The sequence below is a fragment of the Eretmochelys imbricata genome, chromosome 22 (genome assembly GCF_965152235.1).
Source record: "Eretmochelys imbricata isolate rEreImb1 chromosome 22, rEreImb1.hap1, whole genome shotgun sequence".
NCBI lineage: Eukaryota > Metazoa > Chordata > Testudines > Cheloniidae > Eretmochelys > Eretmochelys imbricata.
This window is the reverse complement of record NC_135593.1, coordinates 1,247,144-1,266,598: the sequence shown is the minus strand read 5'-3', so window position 1 is coordinate 1,266,598 and position 19,455 is coordinate 1,247,144. Positions and strand designations below refer to the sequence as shown.

At 48.4% G+C, this 19,455-nt stretch overlaps 4 non-coding genes across 4 annotated transcripts; 1 reads left to right on the top strand and 3 right to left on the bottom strand.

Annotated features, from left to right (window-relative positions):
• Positions 1–1,505: 1,505 nt before the first annotated feature.
• On the bottom strand, positions 1,506–1,578 carry TRNAK-UUU (transfer RNA lysine (anticodon UUU)). Its single transcript has one exon. It is a non-coding gene; the product is annotated as a tRNA-Lys (tRNA).
• Positions 1,579–2,236: 658 nt separating this feature from the next.
• TRNAK-CUU (transfer RNA lysine (anticodon CUU)) lies at positions 2,237–2,309 on the bottom strand. Its single transcript has one exon. It is a non-coding gene; the product is annotated as a tRNA-Lys (tRNA).
• Positions 2,310–3,707: 1,398 nt separating this feature from the next.
• TRNAT-AGU (transfer RNA threonine (anticodon AGU)) lies at positions 3,708–3,781 on the bottom strand. Its single transcript has one exon. It is a non-coding gene; the product is annotated as a tRNA-Thr (tRNA).
• Positions 3,782–8,520: 4,739 nt separating this feature from the next.
• Positions 8,521–8,592, top strand: TRNAQ-CUG (transfer RNA glutamine (anticodon CUG)). Its single transcript has one exon. It is a non-coding gene; the product is annotated as a tRNA-Gln (tRNA).
• The last annotated feature ends 10,863 nt before the right edge of the window (positions 8,593–19,455 follow it).

The following is a 19,455-nucleotide window of genomic DNA, read 5'->3' as shown; positions in this document are numbered from 1 at the left end:
GGTACAATAGAAGGAAGATCAAAGCCAGGTCCTAGGCTGAAAGTCACATCTGCAATTGACAGGTGATCAATCACACCGAACCCAGAGGCAGCGTGATAAAGCAAGACCTATAGATTCTGGATTCAAACTAAAAAATGATTAAAAGGATGGGTGAGATGGAAGACTTTGGGTAACGTTCTGCTGCCAACATTGAGGGGCATCGGTGCGTGCCCGACAGAGACCCAGCTCTTCCTCGTGCCCGGCTTTCCTGGCTAGTTAGCCACCATGAGCTACGATCCCAAGCTGTGAAATCAAGCCACGAGCTCAAGCTATGTTCAGGACTGGTAACTATCTACCAGCTGCAGAACATTTGATGTGTGTGTGTGTGTGTATACATAGGTATTAGATATTAGTTATTGGTCATAAATCAAATTGTGTTATAATAAACGTGACAACTTGTCTTGTTCCCTGAAACGATCCTGTGTAGTTTTGTCTGTATAACATCAGCACAGGCTAATGTTCTACTGTTCTGCTGCCCTTTACTCGTACAGTAATAACAACAACATTTCATTACCCCCTGCTCCCCTGCATTCAAGTGGTTTGTAACCCAACCCCAGCCAAAATCTATCACTTGGGCAATGCAGCTCTGTTTGCTGGATACCTAGCTAGATTAGGTGTGAATGTAAATACAATCTGGTCCTGAAGCCTTTCCCCACAGCCCCCAGCTCATCACTAGCTGTCTGGGAGAGCTCATTTAGACTTTGCTTACAAATCATCATTTGAAATTATTAGGTTGGCCAACATCACTGACATGAATGCACTGACATGGTCATAAAAAACAACAGCTCTATAAGGAAGCTAGTCTATGTTCATACTTTCCAAATCTATTATACTTTTTCAAATACACCTATTTTATCATACACTTTATATGCCTTTAAAGTGTGTATTAATATTTCAATTTCAATTCAAAAGTCCAAACAATCACTACATTGGCAATACTCTATGTAATGAGTTCACAAACCTGGACAGGGAGGTGGGGTTGGGGAAATTCAGGAGAGGTGTAGGGAAATCCTTGCCTGCACCCCTCTCCAACTGGGGAGCCTGAACCTTGCCATCCTCACCGCTCCCTCGAAGGGAAGCCAAGTGCTGGGTGAGCACCTAACGCTGGCGGGGCAATGCTTTCAGGCTCTCCAGGGAGCTCTCAATATGAAGCAAAACCTCCAAACATTCCCCACCATAGCCAGATCAGCACAGACACATGAAGGCAGAAACAGAGGCAAGGTGACAGAGCTTTCACCTCCACCACGTAAGATGCAGCCAGCCATCTGGGAGGAACCTGCTATATGCCCAGAGGCCTTTATTCCTCCAGCATGCGAGGACAGAAGGGATGTCAGGAAGTTTCCCCTTCAATCTCACACACAAAAGGCTCTTCTTAGGAAAGGCAAAATTCTGAAGAGCAAAAGAGAAAAAAACATCAAGAAGGATGCCAGAGAGAGAGACTTTTCTGATCTTGGGGAATAGCTCAACACCTGACCAGGGACTTGAACCCTCAACCCTCAGATTAAAAGTCTGACGCTTTACCAACTGAGCTCGCCAGGCTTATGAAGAAAAAGAGCAAGTTCATACAGAGGAGAAACTGTCAAGAAAAGAGAGCAGGAAACAATAGAGGAAACCTGCTACTCTCTCTATATCTGCCCAGCCCTAGCCCTGGTCTCCTCCTCCCTCCAGCACCCTGAGGCATTTTGCCAGCACAATGCCCAAGTCAACTCCACCCTCCCCAAACTCTAGAAGGCCCAGCTCATCAACCTGGCCACTCTTACAGCCTCCTCTCCAGCCCTGACCATTAGGGAGGAGGATTGAGTCTCCCTCCCTCAGGCCCACCCTTCAGCATTCCTGGGTAAAGACCAACACCGCCAAAGTGACTTTGGGCCAGCAGGTCAACCAAGAGAGCTGCCTCCTAGGCCTTGCTGCAGCCCAGCTGCAGGACTCAGAGTAAATCCAGCTCACATCCCTCCCTCTCTCTTCTCCTCTCCCCCTCCCCTTGGCTTTCTCAACACCTGGCCCCACAGCAAACCAGAGACTGGTGTTTTCTGGGCCTGCTCCTGCAGATGTGGGCTTCTATCCTGCTTCTCAAGGACTCAGCAGGAGAAAGGGACCTTTCCAGGAAATGGCCACAGCTTCTGGGAATCCCTGTCTGGCTCTGGACACCACAAGGAACCATTTGGCTCCTGGCACACAAGGCAACTTAAAAGCTGAGTGCCTGGACAGGGGCTTGAATCCTGGACCCTCAGATTAAGAGCCTGATGCTCTACCACCTGAGCTATCCAGGCTTGCTGACAGGGTTGATCCCTTTCACCACAAGAAGTAAGCCAGCAGGCAAAAGGGAGGCAAAAAAATGTCCCAGGAACCCCTCCTCTTTTTTTCCACAGCCACTGCCTTTCAGCAGGATTCCTCCTCCTCCTCCCTCCTGTGCCTCAGTGCGACTAAATCTCTGCACCTAGACAGCCAGCCCGCCCATCCGCTGCATCCCAATCCCCCCAGGCCTAAGCCTCCCAACCCAAGTCCTGCACGTGGCTCCATAGAATTAAGTCTCACATCTCGCTGGGAACTTACTGACGGGAGCATTGAAGTATCTGCACATGGCCCGGGTGCCTGTTAAGTACCGAGACCTGTGGTGGCTCATCATTCATGGGAAACTGTCCGTCCATGCCAATGTGCACGGCCGGCATGTGCAGAGCAAAGGTTGCCCCCAGGTGCTGTGTCAGTTTCTGGCACCACTTGAAACTATAGACCACTTTCTGGTGGCTTGTTTTTTTACCCAGGAGGTGTGGGGACTTCTGGCTACGTGATGGCGGATGCCAGACTTGGTTGGACAGGATTATTTGCAGTTCGCCTGAGGCTTGTTCCTGGATCAAGGAGGGCAAGCCACAGGGTGCCAGCAGAACCAGCTGCAGCAAGGACAAGCTCAGCAGGGGCCGCCGTATAGTGGGCGGGTGTCACGGGACACACTGCGCCTGATCGATGCCATAGCAATGTACCACCTTTGGCAGAGCCGCTGTCAGGAGCATCTTCAGCGATGAAGGCAGTTCCCTGCAGCAGTGGCTAACCGGATTTATGTGGCTGTTAACTGGCTGACTGTGGGTGGAAAAAAACATTAGTGACTAGCAGAGTGGAGGCGGGTGTGGAGTGGGCTCTGGGACCAGGACGAGCCTTGATTCCCTCCTGCTGGTCTTTCTCTCTAGGCAGGATGGGGCTTTCCAGCAGCAACTGGGAGCAGTTGAGTTTCATGTTCAGGCCCGGTATCAGTTCCTCCGGGTTTCTGCTAAGCACCCAGGGCCCTTAGTGGGTGCTCAGTGCACAGGACTGGCCTGGAAACCCTGCGTTACTCGCGACTGCATTATTCCTTTTTTGGTATTTCCAATGGCTTTGTGTCGGTGATTTCATTTTGCTTTGTATAACGGGGTTTTCTGCTGGATCCGATATTTTAATTAACAAAAAGACAAAAGACACAGGCTCTCCTGTCACAGGAGTTACAGCCGAGGCAACCTCCTTGCTAACGTATTTGCCTTTTCATCAGCTCCAGGCTGGTGATTTGATTCTTTCCAACTTTCCTCTGAAAAGAAGCCTTTTCCTTATCAAGTAATTTCTTGGATTGCTGACACAGGTCTCTTCCGTTTCCTAGAAAGACATTGCAAACTCTGAGCAGAGGAGACAAAAGATATGCAGTAAGGCACCACTGGGAGTTGAACCCAGGATCTCCTGTTTACTAGACAGGCGCGTTAGCCAGCTTAGCCATGGTGCCTGCCACTGGAAGCAATAGGCAACTGCTCCACTTGATGCTCCAAGGCAACACATCCAAATTCCAAATAGTTTTCTGCAAGGCCTGCCGACATCAAGCTGCCTGGCTCTCTGCGCACAGAAAGCCACATCTGAGGGGAGAGAGGGTTTCTAAGGCACTCTTTTCCTGCTAGCAGCTGTGTTCGTATAGTGCTGCATTGTGGTCATAGCAACCTCGGCTTGACTCTGAGTGACAGTAACCTTTTCATCAGCTCCAGACTTGTCATTTGCCGCATTCCAAGACTTAGCCACAAGGAAGCCTCTCTCTGTCTTGAACAAGCATTTAAAGGAATGCCCAGGAAGGTCTTTACTGGTTAGAAGAAAGAGATACCAAAAAGGCAGCCCGACAGATACAGTCATCTCAGCAAGGAAAGTCTGACAGGTCAAGCCAGGAGCTCCTGGTTCCTAGAAAGGCTCTTCAGTGAGCTCTTCTGAAAGGTCACTCTCTGGAGGCCTTTCAAGAGCCACTGCTGATGCTCACTGAGAAAGAGATGCCAAACCAGAGTTCTCCACTGCCTCCAGACATGCAGCTATTAGGAGCTCTGGGCACAGAGAGGTCCCTGCTAGCGGAAAAAGGCTTTGGCAGAATGTGACGCTCTGGACTTCAAAGTAGCACCCTGGACCCCCATATTCACAGCTGTGCTATGATTATGATATGTTTTGAAGAAAGCATGCTTTGTTAGGTATGGTTTAAAAAGTCTTGGTCCATTGAACATCACTATCCTGTTGGATTGTATGTGCTATTATTGTATGTGATACAATGTATGTAAACACCCATTTTTTCATGGTTTGTATGTACAAAAACATCTTCTGTATTTTCTACAGTATGCATCCGATGAAGTGAGCTGTAGCTCATGAAAGCTTATGCTCAAATAAATTGGTTAGTCTCTAAGGTGCCACAAGTACTCCTTTTTTTTTATTGTATGTGAAGTTATCATGTATTGCTATCTGTTCATTCCTGAAATGTGGGGTAAATGGCAAAGGCCCGCATCTAGCTTTTCAGTATCAACAAAGGAGCTGCCGACATCAGGACCAACAAGACGTGTGTTGGTGGCCCATCAAGAAGAATCCATGCTCCCAGAGACTTCTCAGCGAGGGCACGGTACACAATGGGGGCTACCTAACCTCCATGTCCCAGCAAGGGTCTTTCTAGCATCTGAAGAGAAAATATAAATGAGGGTTGATGATACCACCAAATGGCCTCTTATCTCTGGTAACAATGCTGGTTCTCCTGATCCCAAAGGACCAAGCCCCAGATCCAGGTCAATATACAAATCAGATCATACCCACAAATCACGCTGTTGCCAATCCTTTAGAATCTAAAATCTAAAGGTTTATTCATAAAAGGAAAAAAGATACAGACGAGAGCTAGAAGTGGTTAAATGGAATCAATGACACACAGTCATGGCAGAGTTCTTCCTTCAGACTTACAGCAGTGATAGAACAAATTGCAGGTTCAAATCAAGTCTCTGGAGAACATCCCCAGCTGGGATGTGGAGGGCTCCCGTTTGTAGCAAAGTCCCTCCAGAGGCAGGGAGCAGGATTGAAGACAAGATGGAGATGAGGCATCAGCCTTTTATATTCTTTTCCAGGTGTAAGATCCCCGCTTTGTTCTCACTGTGGAAAATTACAGCAAAATAGAGTTTGGCGTCACATGGGCAAGTCCCTGCATACTTTGCTGAGTCACAAGATGTATTTGCCTTCTCTCAATGGGTCAGTTGTGTAGCTGATGGTCCTTAATAGGCCATCCAGCAGCCTACGCACAGCTGACACCAACTTGTCTGGGGTGTCACTCAGAAGCATAGCACAATAGTTTGAAATACAGACAGTATAGAGCCAATATTGATAACTTCAAATACAAAAATGATACACATATACAGATAGCATAATTATAACCAGCAAACCATAACCTTGTCTTAGACACCTTATTAGACCCCCTTTATACAAGATTTGGTGCCACTACAGGACTTTGGTTGCAACAATGATCTATACAATCCCAGTTCATGTCAATAACGTCACACCTCCCCCATCTCAACACCTGGAAGATCGTCCAGAAGACAAAGACATTGAACTGGGGAGATTGGTCCGAGGCTGAGAGGGAATTCAGCCTGTGTAAGAACTCAAAACTGCCTGGAACATCCAGTGGGGTGACAAAAGTTATTTGATATAATTCTTGCTTAGTCTGTTCAAGTTAGAATTTAGACTTTGATCCCATTTTTATTTGTTATGTAACCAACTTTGACCTCTGCGCCTAAAACCTCTAATCACTTCAAATCTATCTTTCTGTAGTTAATAGACTTACTTTAATGTTTTATATTTACTAGTGAAAAGAAAAGGAGTACTTGTGGCACCTTAGAGACTAACCAATTTATTTGAGCATAAGCTTTCGTGAGCTACAGCTCACTGCATCGGATGCATACTGTGGAAAGTGTAGAAGATCTTTTATACACACAAAGCATGAAAAAATACCTCCCCCCACCCCACTCTCCTGCTGGTAATAGCTTATCTAAAGTGACCACTCTCCTTACAATGTGTATGATAATCAAGGTGGGCCATTTCCAGCACAAATCCAGGGTTTAACAAGAACGTCGGGGGGGGGGGGCGGGAGTTAGGAAAAACAAGGGGAAATAGGTTACCTTGCATAATGACTTAGCCACTCCCAACTTGATTATCATACACATTGTAAGGAGAGTGATCACTTTAGATAAGCTATTGCCAGCAGGAGAGTGGGGTGGGGGGAGGTATTTTTTCATGCTTTGTGTGTATAAAAGATCTTCTACACTTTCCACAGTATGCATCCGATGAAGTGAGCTGTAGCTCACGAAAGCTTATGCTCAAATAAATTGGTTAGTCTCTAAGGTGCCACAAGTCCTCCTTTTCTTTTTGCGAATACAGACTAACACGGCTGTTACTCTGAAACCTGTCATTATGCAATTTACTAGTGAGTGTCCAAAGAGCTTGGGAGAGTTGCTCAGATTATAAAGTCTGGCATATGGCCACTTTCTTTGGAGGAAGTGGTGAACTAATTAATGAGCTTGCACAGTTCAAGAGACTTTCTTGAGCAGTGGAAGACAGTACATTTCTGAGGTGCAAGGCTGAGGGCTGGGGAGATATGCTGGTGTCTCTCTCCATGTAATTCATGAGTGGCTTACAGAACATTCATGCAACTAGGTTGGGTGTATCACTGCATGTTGTTGGCTGAGTGATCGCAGCTCCTGGAGGAGTTTTGCTGCTTGTCACTAGCACAGCATCGTAAGAGACAGCCCAGGCTGGAGAGTTAAAGGGACAATTTTCACTGAATAACAGAACTCCCATAGCGGATCAGACCAATAGTTTGTGTAGTCCAGTATCCTGTCTTCTGGCAGCAGCCAGTGCCAGGTGCTTCTGAGAAAATGAGCAGAACTCAATCAGTGAGTGAACCATCCCATTGTCCACTCCCAGCATCTGGTGGTCAGAGGTTTAGGGACACAGAGAACATGGGGAAGCATCCCTGATTATCTTGCTAATAGCTGATGCACTTATCTGGAGGAACTGATCTAATTCTTTGTTGAACTCATTTATTGCTTTGACCTTCAAAACATAACAAACACATATTTACAACCCCAAGAGGGCTTGACAACCACAAGAATCTAAAAACAGGAATTATACACCCGGAAGTCAAGAAATGTGAATAAAGTCATGATATTTCGTTCTTATGGGCCTCTTTGTTCCTGAGCCTTTAGGGTGCAGTAAGACCACTTCCACAAAAGCTGGAGCCTAAACACCTGAATGGATCTTGGTCTCCCCTCATCCTTTTCCTGTTACCTCACCCAAACATTTCATAGACCTAAGGCCATAGCTACACTACAAGCCTATGTTAACTCTCGTTACGTCAGCATAGACTCGCAACGGTCACTGTGTCACTTGTGTGACTGACTTCCTTGTACTATTGTAATAAATAAAGAGATTGCACCCTCCTTACAGTATGTTGAAGGGAAACCCTAAGGAAATTAAGAGTTTAAATTATCCTCCACGTGTCCCGCGTCCCACTAAACTGAATCCAACCCACAGGTCACTTGGGCAGAAGTATCAGTGTCAGGATGCTCCATTGTTAGCACAGTAAATGAAGCTGCAAAATAAATGATGTTTAAATGACCTCACTCTATATTTTGCAACCCTGTATGAAGAGGTAATAGATACAGACGTACACCAGGCAGGGTCGTTTGGAGGCCGAAGACTTTATGCTTCCATACCATGCCACTGTCAAGTTTTAGCAAATTAGGACAAGTCAGCAAATAAGAACAATGTCAGGTATCAGAAACTGCTACAGGTAGCAAATTCCTATAGGTAGCAGTTTTTGGCACTACTCCTGTGCACCTCTGCTCCCCGGCTCTTCTTGGGCTCCTGCTCCCACCTTAGCTCGGCCCCACTCTCGCCCAGGTAGTTCCAGCTCACATGGAGGATGGGACCCCCTGGCCTGGTGACTCCCTCATTAGACTGCCTGGCCTGTCAGTCTGGCTAACTTGGAGCTTTGGCCTCTCTGCATTGCCTCTGGTGACTGTCAGTCTCAGGGTCCTGATTTCCCATTGACCGTTCCCCCTTCTATTGGTACTGGGAACTAGCCTACCAAAAAAACCTCACTAAGATTTAATATGGGGCCAACAGCCCCCTTATACAAGCCAGCCCCATGAGGGTCACCGACCTCCAGCAAAAGCAGTATAAACTGGTCCCATGGTGTAATGGTCAGCACTCAGGACTCTGAATCCTAAAATCTGAGTTCAAATCTCAGTAGGACCTCGTGTTGGTTTCGGGTAAAGCCCTGGAGCTTGCACTGCTCACCTTCCCTGTCTCCACTTGTACAAGAGCGAGTTGTTTCTCTCCTGCTGGGTGACTCATGCCCACTTGGTCCAGGTCTTTGGTCGGGATGGCTGCAGTTGGTTGGGGATCTTGAACTAGCTGCCAATGCCTGAAGTCCTGCTGTTTGACCTGGTAGTTGGGATTCTTGCTGCTTCACCTAATGCCTACAAGTTTAGCCCTTGTGCTTGCTGCCACACGTTTCCTCTTGCCCACATGGAGCTTGAAGAAAGGAGTGGCAGGGCCAGGCTTCATAGTCAGGGCTACGCAGGAAGGAGGAAAAGTCCCAGGCTGGAGCCCAGCACACCTTTCCTCCTCTGGGCACCTAGAGCAGAGGAGGCTGGTGCTGACAGCTCCAAGGGAAGGCTTAAAAGCCACAGAGGAACCGAAGGTGGGGCAAGAGGAGGGGAGGACCATGCCTATGTGTGGCCAGCAGACAGCCACAAAGACACTTGGCCGGTCTGCTCCCAGCCACCTGGCATGCCAAATACCCACTGAAGGCCACCCACAGACCAGCATGTGGGGCAGCTGCTGTCGCTTGGCAGCCAGTATCAGAAGATGGTAGGAAAGCAGGGCCAGCCCCCATGGTGGGGCCTCTGACTGTTCCCACTCGAGGTGCTCAGTTTTGCAGCGGAGCAGGAGATTTTTCCCCAAGAGGCTTTTCCCCAGCTGGTGGTGTGGAGGAAAAACATGGTAGACCTAAGTAGGCCCAAAACTTTGGTCAAGCTAACTGTGTATATGAAGCCTAAGAAGACAGTAAGAAAAATTCCATTGTGAGACAATTGCAGCAGCACAGCTTAAGAAATGTAATCCTAACAGCTAGAAATCAGGAAAGACCGTTAACCGCAAAAGAACAACCTGTCAATAACAGGAAAAGCTTGTTTTGTTATATTCCAAATATGGCAAAACTACTGTTAAGGCTCGCATTATATGCCAAATAAGGGAAAGCTCCATTGGTGGAAGTGCGCTTGACCAATTGTGGTTTTCAGCTACATAAACTCCTGTATTTTCTGTTTACGCTAGAGCAGCTCCGGCTGACTCTCCCTGTATGCGCATTCTTGAATAAAGCTGGCCTCAGTCTTGTTCTGAACCAAACACAACGAGTGGTTAATTTTCCACCACAGTGAACAGAGAAAGCAGAGAAACACCCAGCTCCCCAGGCGCTATTTAGCCCCCTCAAGCACAGGGACAGCCGCACATTTGGAGGAGGGAAACTGCTCTACACGCTATCCCAGGCTGCAGTCCTTTTTCTTTGGCAAGTCAGGAATGGCAAAGGCTAGACTGGAAGCACCTGGGCTCACACCCTAACCCTTGTGATGCCCAAACCCAACTCCTTCCCGGGGGTCTAGCTGAAGCCAGAGCATTGGCCTGAGCAGCCAAGAAGAGGATCCATCCCTGAAGAAAGCAGGACTTTGAACCAAAGGAAGCACAACCACAAGGAGAGTCAAATCCTGAATCATCTGATCCACAGGGAGATGCCTTATCCATCTGACCACATGATGAGGGAGTCTAAGCACTTCTTTAGAAAAGGCGGACACAGTGTTTCTCGGGTCATCTAGGGAGGGGGCAGAGACTCTCTGGGCACAAGAAATGGAGTTCCCAGCCAGATGTGAGACTTAATTCTATGGAGCCAGGTGCAGGACTTGGGCAGGGAGGCTTAGGCATGGGGGTTGGGATGCAGCAGATGGGCTGGCTGTCTAGGGGCAGAGAGTTAGTTGCATTGAGGCAGAAGAGGGAGGAGGAAGAGGAATCCTGCCGATAGGCAGTGGCTGCGGAGAAAAAGAGGAGGGGTTTCTGGGACATTTTTTGCCTCTCTTTTGCCTGCCCACTTGCTCTTGTGGTGAAAGGGATATAACCTGTCAGCAAGCCAGGCTAGCTCAGTTGGTCAAGCATCAGGCCCTTCATCTAAGCTTTGAGCTCGTATCTGGACACTCAGGTTTTTAAATTGCTTTGTGTGCCAGGAGCCAAATGGTTCCTTGTGGTGTCCAAAGCCATGCATGGACTCCCAGAAGCTGTCGCCATTTCCTGGAAAGGTCCCTTTCTCCTGCTGAGTCCTTAAATAGCAGAATAGAAACCTACATCTGCAGGAGCAGGCCCAGAAAGCACCGGTCTCTCGTTTGCTGTGGGGCCAGGTGTTGAAAAAGCCAAGGGGAGGGGGAGAGGAGAAGAGAGAGGGAGGGATGTGAGCTGGATTTACTCTGAGTCCTGCAGCTGGGATGCAGCAAGGCCTAGGAGGGAGCCCTCTTGTTTGACCTGCTGACCCAAAGTCACTTTGGCGGTGATGGTCTTTACCCAGGAAAGCTGAAGGGTGGGCCTGAGGGAGGGAGACTCAATCCTCCTCCCTATTGGTCAGGGCTGGAGAGGAGGCTGTAAGAGTGGCCAGGTTGATGAGCTGGGCCTTCTAGAGTTTGGGGAGGGTGGAGCTGACTTGGGCATTGTGCTGGCAAAATGCCTCAGGGTGCTGGAGGGAAGAGGAGACCAGGGCAAGGGCTGGGAAGAGATAGAGAGAGAGCAGCAGGTTTCCTCTATTGTTTCCTGCTCTCTTTTTCTTGACTAGATTCTCCTCTGTATGTACTTGCCCTTTTTCTTTCTGAGCCTGGCTTGCTCAGTTGGTAGAGCATAAGACATTTAATCTGAGGGTTGAGGGTTCAAGTCCCTGGTCAGGTGTTGAGCTATTCCCCAAGATAATAAAAATCTATCACTTTGGCATCCTTCTGGGTGTCTTTTTCTCTTCAGGATTTTGCCTTTCCTAAGAAGGGCCTTTTGTGTGAGGGATTGAAGGGGAAACTTCCTGACATCCCCTCTGTCCTCGCATGCTGGAGGAATAAAGGCCTCTGGGCATATAGTAGGTTCCTCCCAGATGGCTGGCTGCATCTTATGTGGTGGAGGTGAAAGCTCTGTCTCCTTGCCTCTGTTTCTTCCTTCACGTGGCTGTACTGATCTGGCTGGCCTGTCTGAGAGCTTTTGCTTCGTATTGAGGGCTCCCTCCTACAGCAGAGTGATGTGGGCTCCCTGGAGAGCCTGAAAGAATTGCCCCATCAGTGTTAAGTGCTCACCCAGCACTTGGCTTCCCTTCGAGGGTGCAGTGAGGAGGGCAGCGCTCAGGCCCCCCAGTTGGAAAGCGGTGAGTAGGGCGGGGTTCAGGCCCCCCATTTGGAGCGCAGGCAGGGATTTCCTACACCCCCTGAATTTCCCCAACCCTCCCATCCCCAAGGTTTGTGAATTAGTTACATGCTGTGTTGCCAATATAATGATTGTTTGGACATTTGAATTGAAATTGAAATATTAATACACACTTTAAAAGCATATAATGTGTATAATAAAATACATGTATCTGAAAAACTATAATAGATTTGGAAAGTATGAACATAGATTAGCTTCCTTATACAGCTGTTGTTTTTTATGACTGTCATAAATATAAAGGGAAGGGTAAACCCCTTTAAAATCCCTCCTGGCCAGAGGAAAAATCCTCTCACCTGTAAAGGGTTAAGAAGCTAAAGGTAACCTCGCTGGCACCTGACTTAAATGACCAATGAGGAGACAAGAGACTTTCTAAAGCTGGGAGGAGGGAGAAAAACAAAGGGTCTGTGTCTGTCTGTGTGATGCTTTTGCCAGAGACAGAACAGGAATGGAGTCTTAGAACTTAGTAAGTAATCGAGCTAGCTATGCGTTAGATTATGATTTCTTTAAATGGCTGAGAAAATAAGCTGTGCTGAATAGAATGAATATTCCGGTCTGTGTGTCTTTTTTGTAACTTAAGGTTTTGCCTAGAGGGATTCTCTATGTTTGAATCTAATTACCCTGTAAGGTATCTACCATCCTGATTTTACAGAGGTGATTTCTTTTTACTTTTATTAAAAGTCTTCTTGTAAGAAAACTGAATGCTTTTTCATTGTTCTAAGATCCAAGGGTTTGGGTCTATGGTCACCTATGCAAATTGGTGAGGATTTTTACCAAACCTTCCCCGGGAAGTGGGTGCAAGGGTTGGGAGGATTTTGGGGGGAAAGACGTGTCCAAACCATGTTTCCTAGTAAACCCAGATAAAGTTTGGTGGTGGCAGAGGAAATCCAAGGGTAAAATAATTTTGTACCTTGGGGAAGTTTAACCTAAGCTGGTAAAAGTAAGCTTAGGAGGTTTTCATGCAGGTCCCCACATCTGTACCCTAGAGTCCTGAGTTGGGAGGGAACCTTGACGATGACCATGTCAGTGCATTCTTAGCGGTGATGTTGGGCAACCTAATCATTTCAAATGATGATTTGTAAGCAAAGTCTAAATGAGCTCTCCCTGACAGCTAGTGATGAGCTGGGGGAAAGGCTTCAGGACCAGACTGTATTTACATTCACACCTAATCTACCGAGGTATCCAGAAAACAGAGCTGCGTTGCCCAAGTGATAGATTTTGGCTGGGGTTGGGTTACAAATCACTTGAATGCGGGGGGCAGGGGATAATGAAGTGTTGTTGTTCTTATTGTGTGAGTAAAGGGCAGTAGAACTGTACTTAGCCTGTGCTGATGGAGGGCATGGAGAGAGAGGATGGGGACAGGTGTTTTGCTTCATGGTCTGCCTGAGTCACAAGTACTGTTTGACCTGCCCCTCTCCACTGTTTAAAGACAGAGCTGATTAGGCTCCATAGATAGTCTTTGTTCTGTTAAGTGACCACTACAGCTGAAATCACTGAGAATCAGGTCTAAGTGCTTAGACCTGCAGTGGGACAGTGTTTCTGTGGAAGAGACGGCCCAGTCTGCACTAGCAGCGAGGTTCCCGCACTGAGAGCTCGGCTGAAATCACTGAGAGCTGGTGGAACCTCAAGAGACCAACTCGCAGAGGTCACAGTGGCAGGTGGCAGCAGAAGGTGACGGCGCAGGGCTATTGGTTACAGAGCGATGGAGTGAACGGTGGCACAACGAACAACAGTGGCCAGAGCAAACAGTGAGCAGCTGGAGGAACAAGCAAGGTGCCTTTTTGCCCCTCACCTGGGAGGTGAACTCATGTGAAAGCACCTCTGAACTCTGAGTCTCCACTAATCAAGGACAACACCGGTGAGTGTTAATGAGGCTGTTAAGAATGCTGGAGACACAACACAGTTCATGCAAACAAACATGTCTGTGGCATTCTACTTTCTATTTAAGAAGAGATACCACACACTACAAACTGGAGGCCAATGTTAAGTGCATTGTCACTTGTTCATCCTGAAGTTGAACACTGGTTCCGAACAAGACCAGCAAATGCTCACTATCTTTCTGCAAGAAACTCCACTGACTGGCTCGAAGCATGTGGTGCAACAATGAAAGACTCAGCAGTTAAAAAAGTGAAGAACTCTCTTACCACATTCAAAAAAATTGCATACATGGCTGATGAATCCGCAGATGCAAATGGGCATCAAGCATTACGTCATTTTGTACATTATCTTGATGTCAGTGGTAGGCCAGTAGATGCATTTCTAGATGTTCAAGTTACAGAAGACACATCGGCTGCATCTGTGACAACCTACGTCTTAGAAGAGTTAAATGCTTGTCAACTGGAGCCCAAACAGATGGCTGCTTGTGCATTTGATGGAGCTGCAAACTTCTCTGGTGGAGTACAAGCTTTGCTCAGAGAAAGGAGTAACCCTAATCTCTCCTGAAAGAAAAAGAGTACTAGTGGCACCTTAGAGACTAACCAATTTATTTTGAGCATAAGCTTTCGTGAGCTACAGCTCACTTCATCGGATGCATTCAGTGGAAAATACAGTGAGGAGATTTTCCTTTTCTTTTTGCGGCTGCAGACTAACACAGCTGCTACTCTGAAACCTAATCTCTCCTGTACACACTGCAGAGGCCATCTGTTCCAACTAGCGCTAGTACGAGCTGCCAACTCTTCAAAAGACATTCAAAAAGCTGTACATTTAACGTCTTCATTATATTCTTTTTTCAGCAAGAGTCCAAAAAGACTGAATATCTTGGAAAATACAGAAGATACACTAGGACTGAAGTTCAGATTAGTCCAACCCGGGAAAACCCTCTGGCTTTCTCATGAGCAATCCTTGGCTGTTGTCTTAGAATTACTCCAGCCATTATTACTGGCTTTGGAAAGTATCTGCCAAGATGGGATGGATCTAAGTAGTGAGGCTGGTGGATTACTTTTCCTACTACATTTAGAGAAGACTATTGCCATTCTCTCCCTTGTAAGTCTACTGTTGAAACCACTTGGGCCATTAAACAATGCCGTCCAGGCATCTGCTACAACAGTAGTAGATCTTTGTCCAGCAATAGAAGCAAAATTTGGATCAATCAGAGAGCTATCCCTTGAAAAAGTACTGGAAGAAGCAAAGACTTCAGTCCAGAAGTTGACTAATGAAGGCATTTATAGTGAATACTTAAGTGAAGAGGACAAGAAGTGTTTGTTAAGACAACTGAAAAAGTACACAGCCTTGATTCTTAAAGATCTACAACAGCGACTTCTAGATTCTACTCAACCTCTACGTAGCTTTTACAGATGCCTGTCCTATAAAACACTGACAGCTGAGTGGAGCGAGGTACTACCAGCAAGGGGGCTGCCACGTGCTCAGTCCAGAAGAGAGAATTTGAACATAGAGTGAAATATCATACGACGAATGAATGAAGATTTGACTTCAACTTCTTTTTTATCATCGCTAGTGGCTCTACCCGACCTTTGTGTTCTGTTTCCTGGGATCAAAGGAGTAAGAATTCATCTCTTGCTACTCCCACTCACAACAGCTACATTTGAGTGTTCTTTTTCTTCATTGAATAGAATTTTGTGTTCTGAAAGAAGTCGCCTTCTGCCTGATCATGTGAATGAACTAATGAGCATATCAATTGACGGAATGGAAGTACCGGACACACGATAAGCCACCAAAGATGAACGCACTGCATTCAAGAAGTTCATTAATAGAGTTGTGCAAAGTTATAACAAGAAACCAAGAAGGATGTAGACGTAGTGCTCCATAGAAGGTTTCTGTAGCCAACATTAATTTGTGTGATGATTTTAAAACATGAGTTAAGTCTAATAAAATGGTCATGAAACATTTTTCAGTTTTTACTATGGTGCCATACAGCCTCCCTTCACCCTCACTGTCTCACCCCTCATCGGCCGTGACCCTCACCCCCTGTACATTTGAACCCCTGCCCCATTGCAATTCCTGCAGAAAACACTGCCTGGCTCCCAGTCCCCCTGCTCTAACCTCTAGACCCTGCTCTGCTCCCAGAGCCCAGGATAGAACACAGGGGTCCTGGTATCCAGCCCCGCTCTGACCACTAGACCCTACTGCACTTTTAGATTTTAGACTCGCTGCCTCTTCTATCTCCCCCTCCACCTGTCCATCCCTTCGCTGCAGGTTTTTGGGTTGTCACCCAGCTCTTCACTCCCCCAAGTGCAGCCCGAGGCCTTCCATTCCCACAACCACTTATCCTCTCCCCCCTCGTGCTGGATCATCTGCTTGGTCCTCTCCCCCTCTCAGGGCACCCTGTGCTGCGTGGCTGGGGCTTGTGCAACAGCCCAGCAACAGGCAACACAGAATGGAAACCACAGGCCCTGCCCCGCCTCACCCAAGCTGCCCTCCAGGTGCATCAGAGCCCAGCAACCCACACCTGCACCCTCCTGCCCCACAGGGGGCGAGCGGCAGCCCCCGCCATATTCTGCAGAGGGGTGAGGGTCAAGCCAGCCAACCCATTTAGGATGAGGGAATCGCCACCCTTTTTTCTCCACGTCCACTGCCTATCAGTGGGATTCCTCCTTCTCCTCCCTCCTGTGCCTCAGTGTGAATAAATCTCTGCACCTAGACAGCCAGCCCGCCCGCTGCACCCCAATCCTCCAGGCCTAAGCCTCCCTGCCCAAGTCCTGCACCTGGCTGCATAGACTTAAGTCCCACGTCTCGCTGGGAACTCGACTTCTTGTGCCCAGAGAGCCTCTGCCCCCCTCAGTAGCTGACCTGAGAAACACAGTGTCCACCTTTTCCAAAGAAGTGTTTGGAGAGGCTTTTCTTGTGTGACTGCGTGACCTAATGGATCAGGCATCTGACTTCAGTTCAGGCAATTGAGGGTTCGAGTCCCTTCGTGGTTGGACTTGTGTAGTTTTCCCTTTGTGCTGAAAGTCCTGCTTTCTTCAGGGCTGGATCCTCTTCTTGGCTGCTCAGGCCAATGCTCTGGCTTCAGCTAGACCCCCGGGAAGGAGTTGGGTTTGGGCGTCACAAAGGCTAGGGCGTGAGCCCCAGGTGCGTCCAGTCTAGCCTTTGCCATTCCTGACTTGCCAAAGTAAATGGGAAGATGCCCGGGCTAGCGTGTAGAGCAGTTTCCCCCCTCCAAATGTGCACCTGTCCCTGTGCCTGAGGGGGCTAAACAGCGCCTAGGGGGCTGGGTGTTTCTCTGCTTCTCGCCAGCTGGGGAAAAGCCTCTTGGGGTAAAATCTCCTGCCCCGCTGCAACAGTGAGTACCTGGAGTGGGAACGGTCAGAGGCCTCACTAGGGGGTGGCCCTACTTTCCTACCATCTTCTGATGCTGGCCTCTGAGCATCAGCAGCCGTCCCATATGCTGGTTGACTGGTGGCCTTCAGTGGGTGTTTGGCATGGCAGGGAGCAGGCTGGCCACGCGCAGACATGGTCCTCCCTCCTCTGAACAGCCAGAAATGCAGAGACAGTCTGAGCTTAGAAAGCAGAGACCCAGGAGAGTTAATGAGGGCGAAAAGACACGAGAGGGTGAGAAAGATGGAGAAAGGACCTATGAAGACACCTCAAACTACAGGGACACGATCTGGTTAAGGGAGGTGGAAGCAATTGAAATGTGCTTGGGAGGATGGTGATGATAGATTGAAAAAATGTTGGATTCAGTGAAAGAGGAGACCAAATAAGGGAAGCTGAATGGCAGCTCCACATCAGGTCATTGGGATCAAACATCCCACCCGTAGGCACCTTGAACTGTGCTAGACACAGAGAAAAGGCAAAGAGGGATCCAGCTCCCAAATGATCCTCTTCTGGGAGAAGACCGCCTGGATCATTAGGACGTGGGTTGGGAATGGAGTGGAAGATCCCTCAGGACGAGGAGAGAGAAAGTCCTCAGGGCTAGGGACACTTGGCAACACAAGTGAAAGGGCTTCACACCCTGCACAGCTGCGGCTGAAGGGCAGCATCAACAGCTAGGGGCTGCAGGCTTCGCCTGAGCTGCGTTGGCAGCAGGACTGGAGGCAGGTTAGGATTGAGATACCAAGGGAATGTCCCCATCCTCAGCTGGTGTTGGTTTAGATTTAAACAATGATGCAGCCTCTGCTCCTGAGCAAAAGCACCGGAACCTTGGAAGAAGTAGGGGAGCCACGAGGCCCTGCCCTTCTCCATGGCCCCACCTCTCTTCTTCCCCTGGAGGCCCTGCCCCCGAGCCAGGACAGAAGCTGTGGTAAAAACCAAGCCAGGCTGTGGAAAAAACCACCTAGGGAGCCCAAGCCACTATGGGGAGCTCCGAACCCTCCACATGCCCTGGGTTAGGGGCTGGGGTTCCCAATAGCCTGTGGCCATCAGCTGAGACAGCCTGGAATGCAGCTATAAGTCAACCCAAAGGATGGAAGGCATCTCTAGCTGGACTCGCAAGTTCAATAGCATGGGGGCATCTGGAACAAAGATCTCCCTTGAGCAGACATGAGTAGCCAAGCAGGAGGGAAAAGAGAGACTCTTGTGCAATTGGGATGCTGAGCAGCAGCGCCTCCAGGGCTTCACAGCAATCTGACGCAGCTCCAGAAGATCCTACCAAGCTCTGAACTGGGATTCAGAGTCCTGAGGGCTGACCATTACACCACGGGACCAGCTGGCTCTGGTTTTTCTGCAGAACATCTATGACCACTAGTATTCAGACAGCAGACTTGTCCACTGCACTCCTTGGTTCTCTCCAGCTGCTCCCTCCCTTGAGACCCTTTCTCCTCCCCCATCTCTAGTTCTCATCTCTGGTCTTCCCCCCACTTTGTTTTCTCAGGGACCTAGCCCCACATTGCTGTGTTGTTCACTATCCTATTTAACCTTCCAAATCAGCTGGGTCTGGAGAACATCCCCAGCTGGTTCTCCCCTACGTAGATAGCAGTGACGTCTGGTGTGTCCTCACAGGGAACCAGCTCACTAAAAGAGAGCCAGGAGCTGGTCCCAGCGCATCCCCCATCTGCTCTGTGGAGAGAAAATCGCCTCCAGCCCAAGGCCCAGTTGCAAACCCCTGGCTGAATTACAGGCTGCCTTGGAAGCACACTGCACAATGCTGTGCCCACAAATTCATATTCCCATCCACAGGTGTACTTCAATATAATCTAAATAAGAGCCATGGGGAAGGAAGCCGACAGGGTTAAAACCTGTGGTGCTTATGGCCCACCATATGCATTGGCCTCCCCTCAGGCGGGGGACTTATAGGCCCTATATCACCTGAACACTAGAGCCTGGATCTCTGGTGCCCCCAGACCCAACTGGGTAGCCGCTGTCGCAGTCCCTCTACGGAAGAAGTGGGAGCCATACTCTCGAGTGGCAATATTTCAGAGGTGGATACAGACTGTATGACTCAGAAAGACTGGGGCTTGTCTCTGCATCTCCCCTATCAGGGAGAACAGAGGCTGAGGGAGGTACAAGAAGGGCAAAAGGTGACAACCAGGAACAGGGGAGATTTTCTTCTTGTTACAATTAATCAAAATCTCATCCCTGAAAAGCTCCAGCGGGGGGAAGCTCAGCCCACCAACCACTCAGGGAGCTACATGGATCATTCTGCCCCAGGGACTGACGGCTGTTAGAATAGAGATCTTTAGACTGCCTGTACAGGCCTTGACTTGAAGAACTTAGGTGTATTTCTATCAC